Source organism: Mercenaria mercenaria, chromosome 9, assembly GCF_021730395.1.
Source record: "Mercenaria mercenaria strain notata chromosome 9, MADL_Memer_1, whole genome shotgun sequence".
NCBI lineage: Eukaryota > Metazoa > Mollusca > Bivalvia > Venerida > Veneridae > Mercenaria > Mercenaria mercenaria.
Window position 1 is genome coordinate 9,141,499 of NC_069369.1, and position 16,715 is coordinate 9,158,213.

At 32.7% G+C, this 16,715-nt stretch overlaps 1 protein-coding gene across 2 annotated transcripts in view; it reads right to left on the reverse strand.

Annotated features, from left to right (window-relative positions):
- The window catches only part of LOC123546439 (G-protein coupled receptor dmsr-1-like), a 279,955-nt gene that overhangs the window by 61,713 nt on the left and 201,527 nt on the right, over positions 1–16,715 (reverse strand). For both annotated transcript variants that reach the window (XM_045332696.2, XM_045332695.2), the window contains exon 4: positions 4,447–4,478. The gene's annotated coding sequence lies outside the window, so the exon portion shown is untranslated. The remainder of the gene's footprint in view (positions 1–4,446; positions 4,479–16,715) is intronic.

The window sequence follows — 16,715 nt, forward strand, 5'->3', positions numbered from 1 at the left end:
CAAGTGGTGATTTAAAACGGGATGAGCTTCTCTAATGAAGCTCCGGACTAGATAACAAAATTATTTTGACTGGCTGACACGGAAATGTATTTCAATCGTTGTTTAACTACACGTGTTCGCTAGAATGTGCATATGCAATATACATGTGCAGTGTGAATTAAATAAACAATACAAATGTGTACCACTGTATGATTTCAAATTCATAATTATTTCTAAGATCAATCATTTTAAATTTTATAGTATAAATGAGAACTTTCAAATTCTGTTTTTGTTTGTTTACATTTCGCATTTACATGTCATCTAGACAGGAAATGCATTACGAAAGTTCATACAAATTGTTTCTGTAATGTTTACGAAAGCATGAAATATACATGGTTTCTTTGCTATAATTATGAAATATTGAGACTACGTGACCGGTGGATGATGGAAGATAAATGACCACTTGTTCAATATGAATAGACTCATTTACCGAAATGCACGTTGTAGATGATGAATGCGCAATTGAAATGGGTTAACATATTTTCCCGTTCGTGACCATGGGTGTTATAGTACATCTAGTGGTAGTGTAAAATATGTACAGAGACATTTTCTTTCTGGCCTGGCGCAAGTGCAAGCATGTAGTAAAATGATATCTAGAGCGTTTAAAAATCTTTTTTTCGATTACTTGACCTAATGAACTAAATGAAGGCCTTGGTAATCCTGTCTAAACTGTGACCTAGATTTAATAGATACAAACATTCGGGAAAAAAATTTGACGAAAAGTGAAAAACGTGATAGTTTAAATTTTGCTGTGACTGGCCGATTGTAGTCTTCATCCTCGATTAACTTAGTTTTGAACTTGTCATTGACTTCATAAATACAAATATTCTGATTATGTTTTGTGACGACAAAACAGAAAATATGTCGTCTATAGTGTTAACATTGCTATTGTTCTATGAGTTGACCTAGTGGCCTGGCATTTGATTCCAGATGACATAGCTTCAAACCTGCGTGAAACCTTCTGACCAAGTTTAATTAAGATTTAGCAAAATGTGACCTCTAAAATGATGTCGGGCGACGACAGTTCATCTTGAGCACTGCTTGCTCGCGGGAGCTTAAAAATTGAAGATGTTGACAATATCTGAAAACTCGTTTTACTTTTTCGTAATATGAACATAATTCGGAAAAGCATATTTAAATACCATTAGGAGGATGCAACTAAATAGCTGTTGTGTACACGACGTCTTAGACAATATTTTCTTAAGAATTTTATTTATTGCATGCAGACGAAATAATCATCCTTAAATAGACAACGCAGACAGATTTATCAACACAATGATCGGAGCCAAAAGTCAACTGTCTTTCAAAGACTTGCAGAATTACAGACTGTTTACCCGTCATTCTTTTACAAGACATAATCATGACTTACAAATTACTTTCCGATCATACTTATTGGCCGGGTTTTCGAAGAAACATCCGGCTTGTAGATTAGGGCTGTCCGGGCGAATAGATGGACGGATGGGTGGGATAATGAGTCTAATGTTAACCTTTATGTTCATTCATTTTTCTCAACAACTACTTATCCAGACTTCAAGAAACTTGGTCAGAGTGATCCCCTATTACCCTAGTTGGTCCAAAGTGAGAATGGGTCTTTGGGTCAAGGTCACAAGCACCTGCACATTGAAAATGGTTTCCGCTCAATATCTGGACAAGTATTTCACCTCACCTAGAGCCTTAAAATTTCATAGGTATGTTGGTCTTGACGTGTACATGACCTCTATTGATTTCGGGGTCACTGGGTCAAAGATCACGATCACAGGGATCTAAACATTGAAAATTGTTTCCGCTCAATATCTGGACAAGTATTTCACCTAGGACCTTGAAACTTCATAGGTTTGTTGATCTTGATGTGTACATGACCCCTATTGATTTCGGGTCAAATATCAAGGTCACATGGATCTAAACATTGAAAATTGTTTCCGCTCAATATCTGGACAAGTATTTCACCTAAGACCTTGAAACTTCAAACGTATGTTGGCCTTGATGTGTACATGACCTCTATTAATTTCGGGGTCACTGGGTCAAAGATCAAGGTCACAGGGATCTAAACATTGAAAATTGTTTCAACTTAATATCTGGACAAGTATTTCACCTAAGACCTTGAAACTTCATACGTATGTTGGTCTTAATGTGTACATGACCCCTATTGATTTCGGGGTCAAAGGTCAAGGTCACAGGGATATAAACATTAAAAATGGTGTTTTTCTTTTTTGATTTTTTACACCAATTTTTTTCTTTAATTTCATTTTCCGCCTGTCCATTTCTTTTGTCCCTTTTCCCTTCAGTACTGCTTATTAATTTGGGGCTTATTTATTGTATGCCTTTATTAGAACTTATTATCACCTAATTCGGAAAACCCGGCCAAAACGCCGTCAGGCGTTAGCTGCTTGTTTTATTATATGTTCGAAATGTATGTACAATGTCAAGAATTTATAACCTTGAGACTACCTCCTGCTGACATAAAATGGGTTTTAAGACTCATTTTGGGTATTATTATAGGATATTTATACTGATATAGACCTTTTCGACGTTCAATCCTGAATGCACAGAAACATGTCATATATCTCGGTATCTACTGTGCAGACCGCATTGAACACAATCGTTCAATAACAGCCGTGTGAGATCAATATTTGTTTTGTACAAATATAAACATAAACTTTATGGTTTTATGATTTTTTCAAAAAATATTTAACAGGATGTCACACTGGCTTCTTGATAAAGTAAAACTGGTACCAAATATTTATCACAGGTAAATCGTGTATGCCGTACATTTCAGATAAAGATGTACTGCGCAGTATTTTACCAGATAGTTTGCGTGTTTTAAAGCGTTTACGAGGGATACTAGCATCAAATCATTGTTATAAGTGATCGGAACTAAGTACGAGACACATCAAAAGGAAGGTCTGTTTTAACCCATAAAATGACAAAATTAAATGCTAGTATGGGCCTCTATAAATTTACAGAGGTACTAGCTTGACACGGTTCAATGCAATGTATATTTTGGCACTGCAATTGTACAGGTGTTAACATCACATGTTGCTAAATAAAATCGGTTCTGCAGTTTCAGATTTCAAATTTACACGCACTTCAATTCGGATGGATATAGCAACAATAGTAATCAGAATAATGTACTATTAACTTTTGTATTACAATTCATGACGTCATCTTAGAAGGCTTCGGTGTCATAAACTGGTCAATGAAAATAAATCCAGCACAGTAATTTCGACAGGCTAAAACAGAAGATAAACAATGGTAATAGCTCACCAACGTTCACTTTTGAAAAAACCCAGTAAATTCATGGAATATATGCTTTTAAATCAGAGTTATTAACCTGTTCTTATATCTTTAAACTATCACAATGATTTATTAGTGTTGCATACATTTATATTAGGATACATGGTATGTTGAAAGTCATACAATGTTTTAATTATCAAAACACGTTCATTGAAAACCGCAAACATTTGCATCAAAACACTCTTTAATCACATTTCATTTTGTTTATGAAATAATAAAGGTCTTCGAGTGGTTTGTTGCTTGATTTGAGTTCAGATGCACAGGAATTGAACCATGAAATCGCTTGCCTAGATGGTTAAATGTCTAAATATCTAAGCATCTGAACGACGAACCGTGGTAGATTAAATGATAACCCACAATAATGCATTGGTCTTTTTCATTCTTACATGCTCATTGAAATATTTTGTGAAAGCATCTGTTAGTGGAATAACTGGAATTCGACCAGTGTCTGTTCAAGACATTCGTTTTACTGTTAAATTATTTCCTCCATAAATTTAAAAATAAGGCATGCAAGAAAAAGAATCTATCACTAGTTGAAGGTACGGATGGAAATATCTGGCTCGAGGATAACTGTTAAGACGGTAATGAGGCGCCTAAACAGTTACCCGAGAGCCAGATATTTCCATCCGTACCTTCAACCAGTGAAAGATTCTTATAAAGCATGAAGTATTTTATTATACATGTATATGACCGTCAAATGATTGAATAAATGTCATTTAGTTATCTGTCAGGAATAGTCTTGTTGAGCGACCATTTTCAGTTTCCGCACTCAGAAGTAACAATAGTTCAAGTGACTGTTAATGGCAATAACTAACAGTCAATTACGTATATCAATTTAATTACTTAATTGCAATGTGGCAGCCAGATAAATATAGATAGGGTTATTGATCAGTCACTCATTCCGTCTGTTGTTGCTCTGATTTAACACGGAACTGAAAATTATATAAAGAAAGTCGGCATTGCAAGATGGCATTTATTTCATTCAATAATGGGATGAAACAGTTTTCATTCTTTCCATACCAGCATTTGTTTTTAATTTACTGTTTGCAGGCATTGTTAAGAGTTACAAAATTGTCTTGCTAAACATCTATCAAATAGGCAAAGGCAACTTACCAGACCTTCTTCAGTGTCTCACCGGTCAGCATCTGAAATAAATTCGTAAGAAAAGCATGCTATACAAACCTGTGTGTGTACATGTATCTTAAGTGTTACATTGTGACACAATTTATGATATTGGCTTGAAACACATGATTGCGCTTTCTTCTAGCTGACCATAGTTTCACCTTTTGATTTTGTTTTTGTCAATATATGACCTTAATATATTGCCAATTTATAATGTATGGCCTGTATATTTTCTGTGGGATTTATCAAGACAAAGGGCAATATATTTCACACAATAAACAGCGACTATACATTATTAGATTTTAAGAGAATGAGAAAAATAATATTCATTACGTGTTGTATGTTTAGCTATTAACAGAAAAAGGGACAACACGATAGAAAACACTGTGTATGAAGTCACTCCGTCCTCAATCTCTGGTTGATTCCTGTGAAGAAGTTGACAGTTACTTGCGGCGAACAGGCACTGCTACAGAATCAAGGAATATTTCCTCCGTTTAATTACTGCACGATGCCGAGAAGTATGAGACAAAAATACCACACGGTGTTCAAAAATTTGTTTGACTTTCCTGACATTTATATATATTCCAAACAAAAAATGATATAGCCTTATATCCGAATATATTTCTATATGAATTGTGTACAATGAATTGCTATTTATAAGCTATAATATATAGATTTGTTGTGTACTGTCAGAATTATTGAGTTACAGCACATTAAAGTCCAATTAATTACTCAATCAACATAGGTAAGGTTTGTTGTTTTGTGACCGGGTCAAGAAGGAAATTGGACGTCTTTAACATATACAAATACATGTAGGTCAGGGTAACACAGTCACGACCTAGACATGACAGTGCACAGTATCCGTGACCGACCTTGATCTTAAACGCAATATAGCCTATTTTATTATACATGTATATAATTATGAATTAAATACTGCAGGTAATGCGTATTTACCGGTTGTTATTTTCATTTGATAATACATAATCCCGTAATCTCGAGGTAAAATCAAATGCACATCCACTTTATTCAATTCCATTCATACAATTACATATTAAATATTTTAAACCAGTTTGTCTACTTTCCATTCTATTACACACACACAAACACCATTACGCTCGTTTATTGCATATTTTATCTTTTATAAATGCTTTTATAATTTCTAGTTCTTTGGGATCATTGAATCCTATGGCAGATTTTAGCTTAAGCTTGATGAGTGTTTGCATAATTCATTACCTCTCATAAACAGATTCAATCAAACCGTGACTTGTATTATTCACAATGACTGCGTTTCATGCTTCTAGAATATCTATTCATCTGTCTTCATCATGCAGAAGTATCAAAATATTATTATTGAACAACTTTACATAGACAGCAAGTTATTTTTTATCATGTGCAAGTTACAAGTTGTTAACAAATTTCACAAAAGAATCAAATTTCTAAACTTTAATACCTACATTTTGATGAGACTGGTATAACTCTATATACTATTAGTAGATATATAGACGACTTTGCTGAAAATATCACATTTGGGATTAGTTTTGTACCATTCGTGTTCTAGCATGTACGTTATATTTGGTTTACTAGACGTTCGATTATATAGTAATATAATTATGCTAATTATACCATGTTAACGGCAAGAAGGTAATAAAGCTATCGTGGCAACATATAATATGGCAATCAGTTATACAAAATAATAAACCTGCCAACATAATTGTTTGATGACAATGATATCTACTGACCATTGCTGTAGAGTAAAGCACCCTCTAACTGCCCGCCGTTACATGACTGAAATACTGTTGAAAAAACGGCGTTAAACCCAAAACAAACAAACAAACAATGCTGAGTTGTTTTTAATCAATGTTGAATTTTGTTTCTGTGATGTTTAAAGTGACATCGACAGAATAAAGGTCATATGGCGAAACTCAGTCTTTTGACGGAGCAGGAATACAGCAGAAGTGTTGCAGGCATGGACGAGTACCTTGTTACGAAACAATGACTTTCCGTAAGCCAGCTGGATGACACCCTTGCCATTGTATGATCCTCATGTTGCAATATGAAGAGATATAATAACTTACTGTCTCAATATTATAAACTGTTTATAATTTCATTTGTTCAATATTCACGACGATATACATTTTGTGTAAAATACAAAATCAATTCGACAACAAGAAAGCATATTTTGCAAGCTTAATATTCAATGTTAGAATCCTGCACTTAGAATTGTTTACGTCAAGTAAAGTTAAGTTCCTTTTATTTCATTATTTTAGGATAAAACTCGTATTAATATAAATCATTTTATTGCGAGGAAAAAGTATCACATCATAAATAACCAGAGAAATGGCTTTATGTCATTTCACTTCTAAAAATTGGAAAAATGCGGGATACGAACGGTGTACGTATGGTACTCACATTATAACTAGTCATGTTTAAAGTGTTGAAACAACTCTTTAACTTTCGTATAAGTTTTATATAATGTAATATAAAGATGTTATTCGACATTCAAGACTATTTTTATTCACTCGATTTTCACGTATGACTCACAGACGAAATAGCCATACTTGTAATATCTTTATAACAGACATATTTATTTTAAAACAGTATAGTTTGTGTGCCAATGATTTACAGTATTGCTTGACACATTTTTGCATGCTGTCTGAGAAGTTTTGCACGACATATCTAAAGAAAAACAGGGTATAGTTAACTATCTTGCATGCAAGTGACTAATAACAAACAAAGTAATCTGTCTTTAAAAAACTGGGTACATGAAAAAAATAAAATAGAACCTTAACATATTTCTCAGAATAACTATATCCTAAAATAGATTTGACGGAGCAATCACGTATTTCATTTCAGTCCGTATTAGATAAACAATTATTACTCGGCGACGCGTTTAATCTACCTGGTGACATTGGGCTATCGAATGATGAAAAGAAAAACCTTAGGGAAGGAACATAATCTCATATTTTGTCATTATTTAAAAGAAATTTTCGTGTCTTTCTAATTATAACTTGTCTTGCAATCAGGTTTCTCAAAATTCATGACTTATGTCAATAAGATAAGACACGAGCAATGATATGAAAATGTAAATGTGCTTAGGTGGATGTAATGCTAATTCATTGACTAGGACTACTTTCTACACTCGTAAATGCCACTGATACATACCTCCCTTTGTTGCGTTCTTTAATAGCGAACTGTTTTTATAAGAAAATTGTGTGTTTGCATGTTTTCAGGCTTTTTCAGCTATTCGGTAAATTAAGCATCATCAAATACAACGCTGCCATGATAACGCCATTAAAAAGATATTAAGAGCCATTAGGTGTTAATGAACGTTTAGTGACTGTATAAATGCTATTCTGTTATCTGTCGGTACTAGTCTTGTAGAGTGCAATATATCACCACCCACTGATATGATGCTTAGAAGTGACTCTAAGTGGTGTAACTAATAGTCGGTGCTGCCTGAAACTTACGCCTTGTCAGTCTAATTACCTAATTAGTATGTGGCGGTCTGAGATATACTGCTAGGAATATTGATCAGTCAGTGGTTCCGCCTGATAGATAGGATTTGATTGAAACCGAGTTATAATATTTCGTTAAGGTCACCAATACGCAAGACAAGCTCTTTGGTGATTGTATAAAACAAGTAGTTCTTTTAGAGTAGAATATTAAGATGACTTAGGTATTTTTGTCTTGTAAGTGATAAATACATATAGTCTGAAGGACATTCCTAACACTCCAATATCTTCATAAATACCTTTTATTTGTACAATGTATTCGCAAATGTATTGCTTTTTGCAATCATTTATATCTAAATTCATTGCAGTATTGATGCTACACCATCAAAAGTGGTTAATCAGATTTAAGTCAAGGAACTGATTTGTTCCAAACATTTACATTTAATTGTATGCAGTTGTTTGATGTCCGTTGAGGAAGATTTAAAAATGGATTTTCTCGTTATTGTTGCTCAACCAAGATAGAGCTATTTTAACATGAATATCGATTGTATTAACATACCTTGTCTGTTGAACGATAAAAGTGTAAGACCTATTGTATTATATTTTTTAAAGTTCAATATATATATATATTGGTTCACTGAATATATGTAAAATCTCATAATGTGATAAAGTGTTGCTTACATGTGTCTGACCACCATTAAGAAATTTAAGTCATTTTTTAACTTTAGACGAACTTTGTTTTCGTTCTATAAAATTGTGTTTCAAGATTGCAAATCGTCTTAACAAGCAGAGATCATCTGGTTTTCGCTGTGTTTCGTATAGTGAACGACAGGATTTTCGCAACGATTGTATAGAGTTCAATAGTTTATTAGACAATGTTAATAACCGCCATTTGACAATCGAAGTAATTACCACCAATTCGACAGATCATAAATATCCATAGCAACACATAATATGTCATTGCAATACAGAATTCCTTCTGAAGTCTGAAAGTTAATGGACATGTACTGAGTACTGACACTACTTGTATTTTATTTATTATGTAGTATTCTGTATCCTACAAAGAAATAACTGTGTCATATTTAACGAATTGTGGTATATACTAATAAATATCACCAATAAACAATTTAATGATTTGATAACATTATTAATGTGACACTTTTTAATTCTGAAGCGATCCTACACATAATATCGATTGCACTATTAAGTACTTTTACTTTTGGTAATATTCTATATATTATCATATTCTATTTTATATTACAATTTACATTTACTTGACGTGTACTTTTGCTTGTGTCGTCAAAGAATAGAGTGGATTTGTAAACAGGGGCAATGCATTTGATATACATTGTACATGCGTAGTTTGCAAAGACTTTTTTGTATTTATACAGTGTCCACTAGATTATAAACTCAAGTAAGTATACATACATTTAAAGATGATACATCGAAACAATATTTCAAACTGGTGCATGGTGCAGCAGCGTATATGGTTTATTTACCTATTACTCTGCTTATTCTTTTAAAATACTTTCTCTATTAAAGACGTTATCATCGTGAACTGATCCCATAATAAAAAAGTCAATATTTCAAATGAATTCAACCGTCCTAATTATGATCTTAACAAAAGTGTTTATAGGCAGAATAACCAGAAAGTCAAAAATTTTAAATACAGGTTTAATTTATATATAACCGCCATAAGTTAGAAGAGAGACTATATTATATATCATTTTATATCATTATATATCTTTTTATAACAGATTCTTCGAAAGGATATCTTAGAATTTTCTTATGTAAAACTGATAAGACATTTTCATGACTACTTTGGTGCTTTACGTTTGTCATTGTGTAAAAGTCTTTAAATCATTTGGGGTATATGTGCAGATAATTAACTGTCTTCCACAGCCCAAGGAAAAAACATATTAATGTATACAAGTTTTAATTGTTGCCATTGCTTACTACTAGTATTGATCTATGACAGTCTGTTAATGATGGAATTATTGACTCCTTACTATTATACAAACACTTTAAAAAGAGAACACTTTAAAAGAATATCTAAAAGAATACGATCAACCATTTTGTAACATATATTATATATTTAATGTATTTAAATTGCAATCAGAAAGTAACCATAATAACACATGAATTTCCTATATAACTAATTAGATTAAGATTACTTGAAACAAAAAATGTCTGGTAACAGAATTTATGTGAATACATGATCAAATGTAATCGATTAGAGATTTTAACCATTACTGGTATCGATTACCCCAGGTCACATTCGAATATGTAGCCCCTACCTGATGAAAATATTCAATACTTTTTTGTATTAGACGACGCATAGAAATAAAGATGAAAGATTCTTTTGAAACAAAACGAACCTATGTTAAATTTGTTTGAACATTTAATGTAAATTTTACTGGCATAAGGTCTTAGAAATACAAGTAAAAAGTAAAACGCCAAAGAATAAACGTTACGGTCGTTCCGAAACTTAAGTAGGTACTAAAAAATTTAAGTGAGACAATACTATCTTCTATTAACTAAAGTACGCACAAAGCCATATGAGCAAAAACCTAATAATCTGTCAATGACATATATAAATACAATATCGTGCTATATGTACAATATTATGTTTAAGAGTTGTTTGCATATTTATGATTTTACAATTGTTATCGCTTTTTACCTGTACTGATAATAAATTATTGTTAACAACATTTCATTTTCAAACTGAAGCAAAATGTTATCAAATACTTCATTTAAGTCTGAAAAAGAAACACTAACATTCTTATTTTAATTGGGTCCATATGACATTTCAGCTTGTTATGCTAAATGGTTATACCAAGATATCAAAATATTAATGCACGGATGGAAAAGCTACAGACAGGACAGGAAAACTGTTTTTATTGTGATCTAGCTAGCGGACTTGATCTTGACACATCGTCTCATGCGGAACATTTGGACCTTGTATTATTTAAATCACCCAATAGATGGGAGTAACATGTTGAGGACAAAATATACCCAGTTAACTAATGAGTGTATTGAGCTTTCAGTTGGTCGTCTGGGTATTGCACACAACAATTAAATCATTATTAGGAACATTTATGCCATAGGGTCTTATGATCCCTAAGCTTGGTGAATGGTAAAGTTATTGAACAGACATGGACAAAGCCTTCTAATAGTGACATTGATTAATAAACGTAAGGGTCTATGAGTGGCACATATACATCGTCTTGTTATTGGGAACATGGGAACATTTTTATTCATTGATGGACGGCCGAGTTATCGAGCGGAAACGTCTTCCATAACCTCCAAGTGCGGTAGAGCTACGGGTCTGGGTACTGCGCAAGTCACGTCGTTTTACATTGAACATTTGTGTCAAGTGCCATTAAATTGATAGCTGAGTTATTGAGCTTAAAGAAAAATAACCATGTTGGCCTTTAACCACAAAGCGTGACTCGGATCTTTTATATGTGGGGTCTGAGTGTTGCAAACAACAGGTTATCTTGTTATGGGAATGACTGTGCCATGCAATATGATAATCTCTTGGTGGATTGCATAGTTATGGACCGAACACGAAAAAGACTAGCATATATTCTCATTACGGAAATCATCTGTGGCAAGTGAATTATAAATATATACATTTACTGGAAAAACGGCAATCTTGTAATCCAAGAAACATGTTTACAACCAGTAGGGTCCTAATAAACAATACTGAATCAACTTTTTCTCGTAAACTACCTCATGAATATTGGAGTAGGAATTTATTGTACCATAATAATCATAACAGACGAGCCAATACAGAAAATGTCACCAAAGTGTAATTTGCAATTGAGTTTTATTGTAATATAAACGCACTCCTTGGTTTATCTAAACCAAACCAACTGCATGCTATAAACGCGTTTGAAGGTAAAATTACCGGAGTACAAAATGAAGAATGTAATTATATAATGTGTAAAGACGAAAATCGACAAAATTATTGTATGCAAGCTGTTACACTGGTAACTAGAAAAGGAAATATTACAAAAATTTAAGCCGGTTTCTATTGTAAGCTGAACAGCTGTTACATCATGTTCTGGCCAGTACTACTGGGATACAATAGTAATGAAACCTATTCTACTTATGTCTGTATAACGATCCAATGTGTCTAGCTTATCAGATATACAATGTACCAGCTGCATTTACCAAACATGCCATCTACGTATTACTGAATAGCACGATTCCTACGTATACAATTACCTTACCCTCTACAATTAATAAAAATGACAAATCATAACGTAAACATGATTTCTTCTGAATCTAAAATGATTTTAAACCCTCAATGTTATTTTGGTACCTTAGTTCAGTCAATAAACGTCGATCATATTCTGAGTCTGTCTGCTAGTGACAAAAAATGGAAAGTAAGCAAATAATTGACAGATCTTTGCACGTATTATAGTTGTGTACATATTAAAGATACTAAGAGCTATAAAAGTATGCCGTAAACTACCTAAACAGGTATATTCTTAAAGCATACGCTGGTTAGGACACGAACGTATATTACAAATATAACTGATAACGAAAATGAGTTATAGCAATTTTAAGCAGTCGCATGTATGCGGAGATATTGGTATGTATTGTGCACAAAATATTTGGCATTCTGCTACAAATACAAGAGAGGTCGCAATAATTTGCTATTGAGTGAAAACAAAAAACGGAAGGACTAATTCACAGTTAAATCTGCTATAAACAGTGTGACAGACTAAAACATATCATGTGGCTATTCGTCTGGTTAAATGAATACAACCCTTGTTGATATAATATTATCAGTAAAATAGTTTTTGACAAAAATAGCATTTTCCTGAACTGTTCCACGTTTGACTAAATATTAGTCAGTCAAAACAAAATCAGTATTGATATTTACAACACTCTAAACACCTGTATTTAGTACGTAGAATAGTAACATAAATCTTACAGCGGATGAATTCTTTGTATATAAAATTGAAGAATTCTGAGAGTATTAAAATATATCACTCGTTTTTTTATTATCTGCATATTATCAATAGGATATAGGGTGAGGGGAATATTACTTTAAATCTAAAAAATACCATGTATATACGGACAGTATGTACAATGATGAGCGGGATAGAAAAACATACTTTTTGCATTTAATAAAATAAATAATACAGAATGGTGTCGATGATAACAATGTGATAAAAATAGCAATTCTAGACACACTTTTTAAGATCTTTGTCACTATTTCTGGAATACATGTATACCAACTCTGAACTAAAGGTTTGTCGGCAGATAAGGCTGTTAATAATACGCATCTAAAATGGAGAAATAAAAAGTCTGCTTTATCGATTATACGTCAGAAAAATCATGATGATCTCAGAACATAAGGCAAACAAGTCTTCCTTCTATTTTCTTAAATAAAGGTTGATCTCTTTCAGTTCCAGATCTCTTTCAAGCATGATCATAATTTATTATTAAGTCAATTGCTGAATATCAGGTTGAATGACTGTTTGATTTATTTCAAGTTATAATAATACTTCGAGATGATAACAGTACTTCGTTGGACAAGGTGAGACGCCATGATACCAGCATTTTGTAAGATTTTAGCATCTATACGTCGAAGCATTTATGCCTCTGAATAAGCAGAACAATTTAAATTTTCTGTTGCAAAAGCATTAATTTTAATGACATTACACTTTATCTCTGAGTACTTTTCATTTCCGTCTTTTTTTAACTGAATTAATTCAATAATACGTAAAAAATTAATTTCGAGTCTTCTTCTAGTCAGAAATCCATAAGCTAGAGTGGAAATCTCAGGAAAATCTAATTTGTTCCACTTCGTTTGGTCTGAAGTACCTTGTTAATTTCACGTTTATTCTACAGGAAATCGTATTAGGTATAGGTTCAGTAAAATTCCTGACAACAGACATACTCATGTTGTCTTATCTGATTAAAAACAAACGGATTGTCATCGTAGTATATATTCTATCTATTGCATCTATGAAATCGAATGAAGTATTGCCATGCAATACAAAGTCCCCTACTGGAAGGCACCTAATTTTCTCTACTGCAGAATAATATAATGAACTGGCATCTGTCGATGATGTATAAACAATATTGTACTATATATACAGTATGTTATAACAAAACACTTGGATTAAAATTAGCATTTACAAAAACCTACAATTGTTGATTGTTTTATAACAGCGCTTTTGAACGTTTTCAGCGCTTTTGGACGTTTATTTTATGGATGAAAAGAGCGCTATAAAAATCTAGTAAATGATAATAATAATAATAATAACATCTAAAAATATAAACAAGAGTGCCAGAATGTCACAATATATGCCCGTGATAGCAAATTTCTTTACACTTGCACCTGTATTTCCATACTGATTTTTTTTTTGCCTATTATAAAAAAGTTTTAATATAAGTTATTTATAGCAACAACAAAGGGAAGTTAATCCTAGATTTTTTTTTAGAAATTAAGAAAAAAAAAACTATATAATATAAGTCCATACAAAACTCTTAACCAGGTAGAGATAGGTCAAAATACACTTAAAAATTGGAAGTAACATGCATGTACCACAGAAAGTGGTCCCGATTGTTCCCTACGGACGGACGGAATGACGGACAGAAAAGTGCATTCCTATAGTCCCCGTAACTGGTTTTCAACCAGTTGGGGACTAATAGCCAACACTGGCAAAAGACTATAAAACAGACTGAATGATAAATGCAAAACATAAATGCACGAAATTGGAGAAAGCTTACAAAAATAAATATGCTTGATATAGTTTGACTATCTAAGCCAGTAATATTACACTACTTCAAATACAAAATATTCTTATTTTAAGATACTGTACATGTACCAGTTTATACATTCATATCAGACACTTTATCGAGGTAACTTTAGTTTCATGCTGAAAAATAAACAGAACTAGGGCTCGACTCAATTAGGTAATACGCAGAATATTTGTTTTCCACTCTGCGGCACAAGGTATATGTAAGATTTACGTTCTAGTGCAAAAGCTGAAACTCGAGTACTATAACCTAATTTAGAGGAACCTTATATATCTGATAAGTGCACTAATTAGAGTCAGAACAGAAGTGAGGATGTGGTCATCTACACAATCTAGAAGTCGCGTGGACACTTTCTACAGCTTCAGCAGCAATAATCAGTAGAGACTGGGCGAAAACTAAATTTCTTCTTTGGCATAACAATAAATATTTCAGCTTTGTCCGTATCTGACTTACATATTAAAGCGCAGCGACCGACGCGTGTTATTTAGTAAATGACACTAACCTTAGGGATGGTGTTTGCATAAATAGAAATGGAGAAGCCACGTTCTTATGTTCAAAGAAACTGTCATGTCCTTAAATTTATCTTCGTTCGTTTTATTGTCTTAACTTACCGTATTTTTCTGCTGTTTAAAACCAACATTTCTTAACAAATAATTTTCATTTGACAAGGGAGAATTCAATCTGACAAAACATTGTATGAAACAATACAATTTGAGATAAAGAAAAACATCTTGATATCGTTATCACTGTGCCAAGCGTTGTAATATCAATTTCGTTTATTTTGAGCTATGAATTCTTACTGTACCTTTTTATGTAGTACTTAATTCTTATATATTTATTATTTGTAAAATAATTTTGTTTTAAGATATTTCATATGAAATCTTTTCTGCATATACCTTAAACAAACACTTCTATCAGCAATAGATAACTTGTAATTAAAGAGCGTAGTTTGAAATTAATGCGCTACTTACTGAATAAATTGACTGATTTCAGCAGTCAAGAAAGAAATACTACCAAAACAAAATATTTTTAAATATTACTTGCCCGTCTTAAAATTTTATAGAATTAACATGTTATCTTTTTCAGCAGCTTCTGGTCAATAAGTATGAAGATTCATTCTATCTGGGGTAATCATCTTATATTAAGACGGCATATGCTTCTACAGTCAAAATGACATTATTACGGCTCAAGTGGGTGACACTATTTGCTTTTATCATTAAAGTTTGTTTGAACGACCGATTCACTAAGTACTTAAGATAAAGTACCATATGCCAACGACATTAAGCATGAACAGTATAAAATATAAAAAAGTATTGTAAATTGATGAGAGGATTTTGTGGATTTCAATATTTTGTATAATGTATTATTCATTACATTCAAATTCCAAGAAATCCAGGCATTAACTTAAACTTAAATTAATAAAAAAAACAACAAAGACCCCCCCCCCCACCACTACCCCCAGCAAAAACAAACGTTTGCTTTCTAGGGTTTAACCGACACAGTTATATATTACATGGTGACTTTCCAGCTTTTATGGCGAAATAAGAAAGCAGATGCCTCTCAAAGCACGGGTATCACTCGGCCACGGCGTCCCCACATTAATTTTGATCCAACTAATTCAGTACATGTTATCAAGCTATTTGAACAAAATACGGGACACAACTGTTTGTATACACTAAGATATGTGTAGTAATTTGCAAAGATCAGCATTGCGTAGGACACTACAGGAGAACTGTCAAAATTGTTAAAGTATGTAATAACTAGGTTTGCTGAGAGAATTAAAGATATACCTTTTACATCTTTTAAACCGTTTAAATGTAATTAGCCTTATTTGCTCTTTCGAAATAGTCTAATTAACGAGGAGTTTTATCTAAAGCGGTCTTAGACCACTTTTTCTCAAAGAGGCAGAGTTCCTTTTAATTACCACTAAATACAGTTGAACTTCAATGGCTCGAACTCGGATCTTTCGAACACCCGGGATCGCTCGAACTCTTCGCCCGGTCCCGAATTTATTCCTTCTTT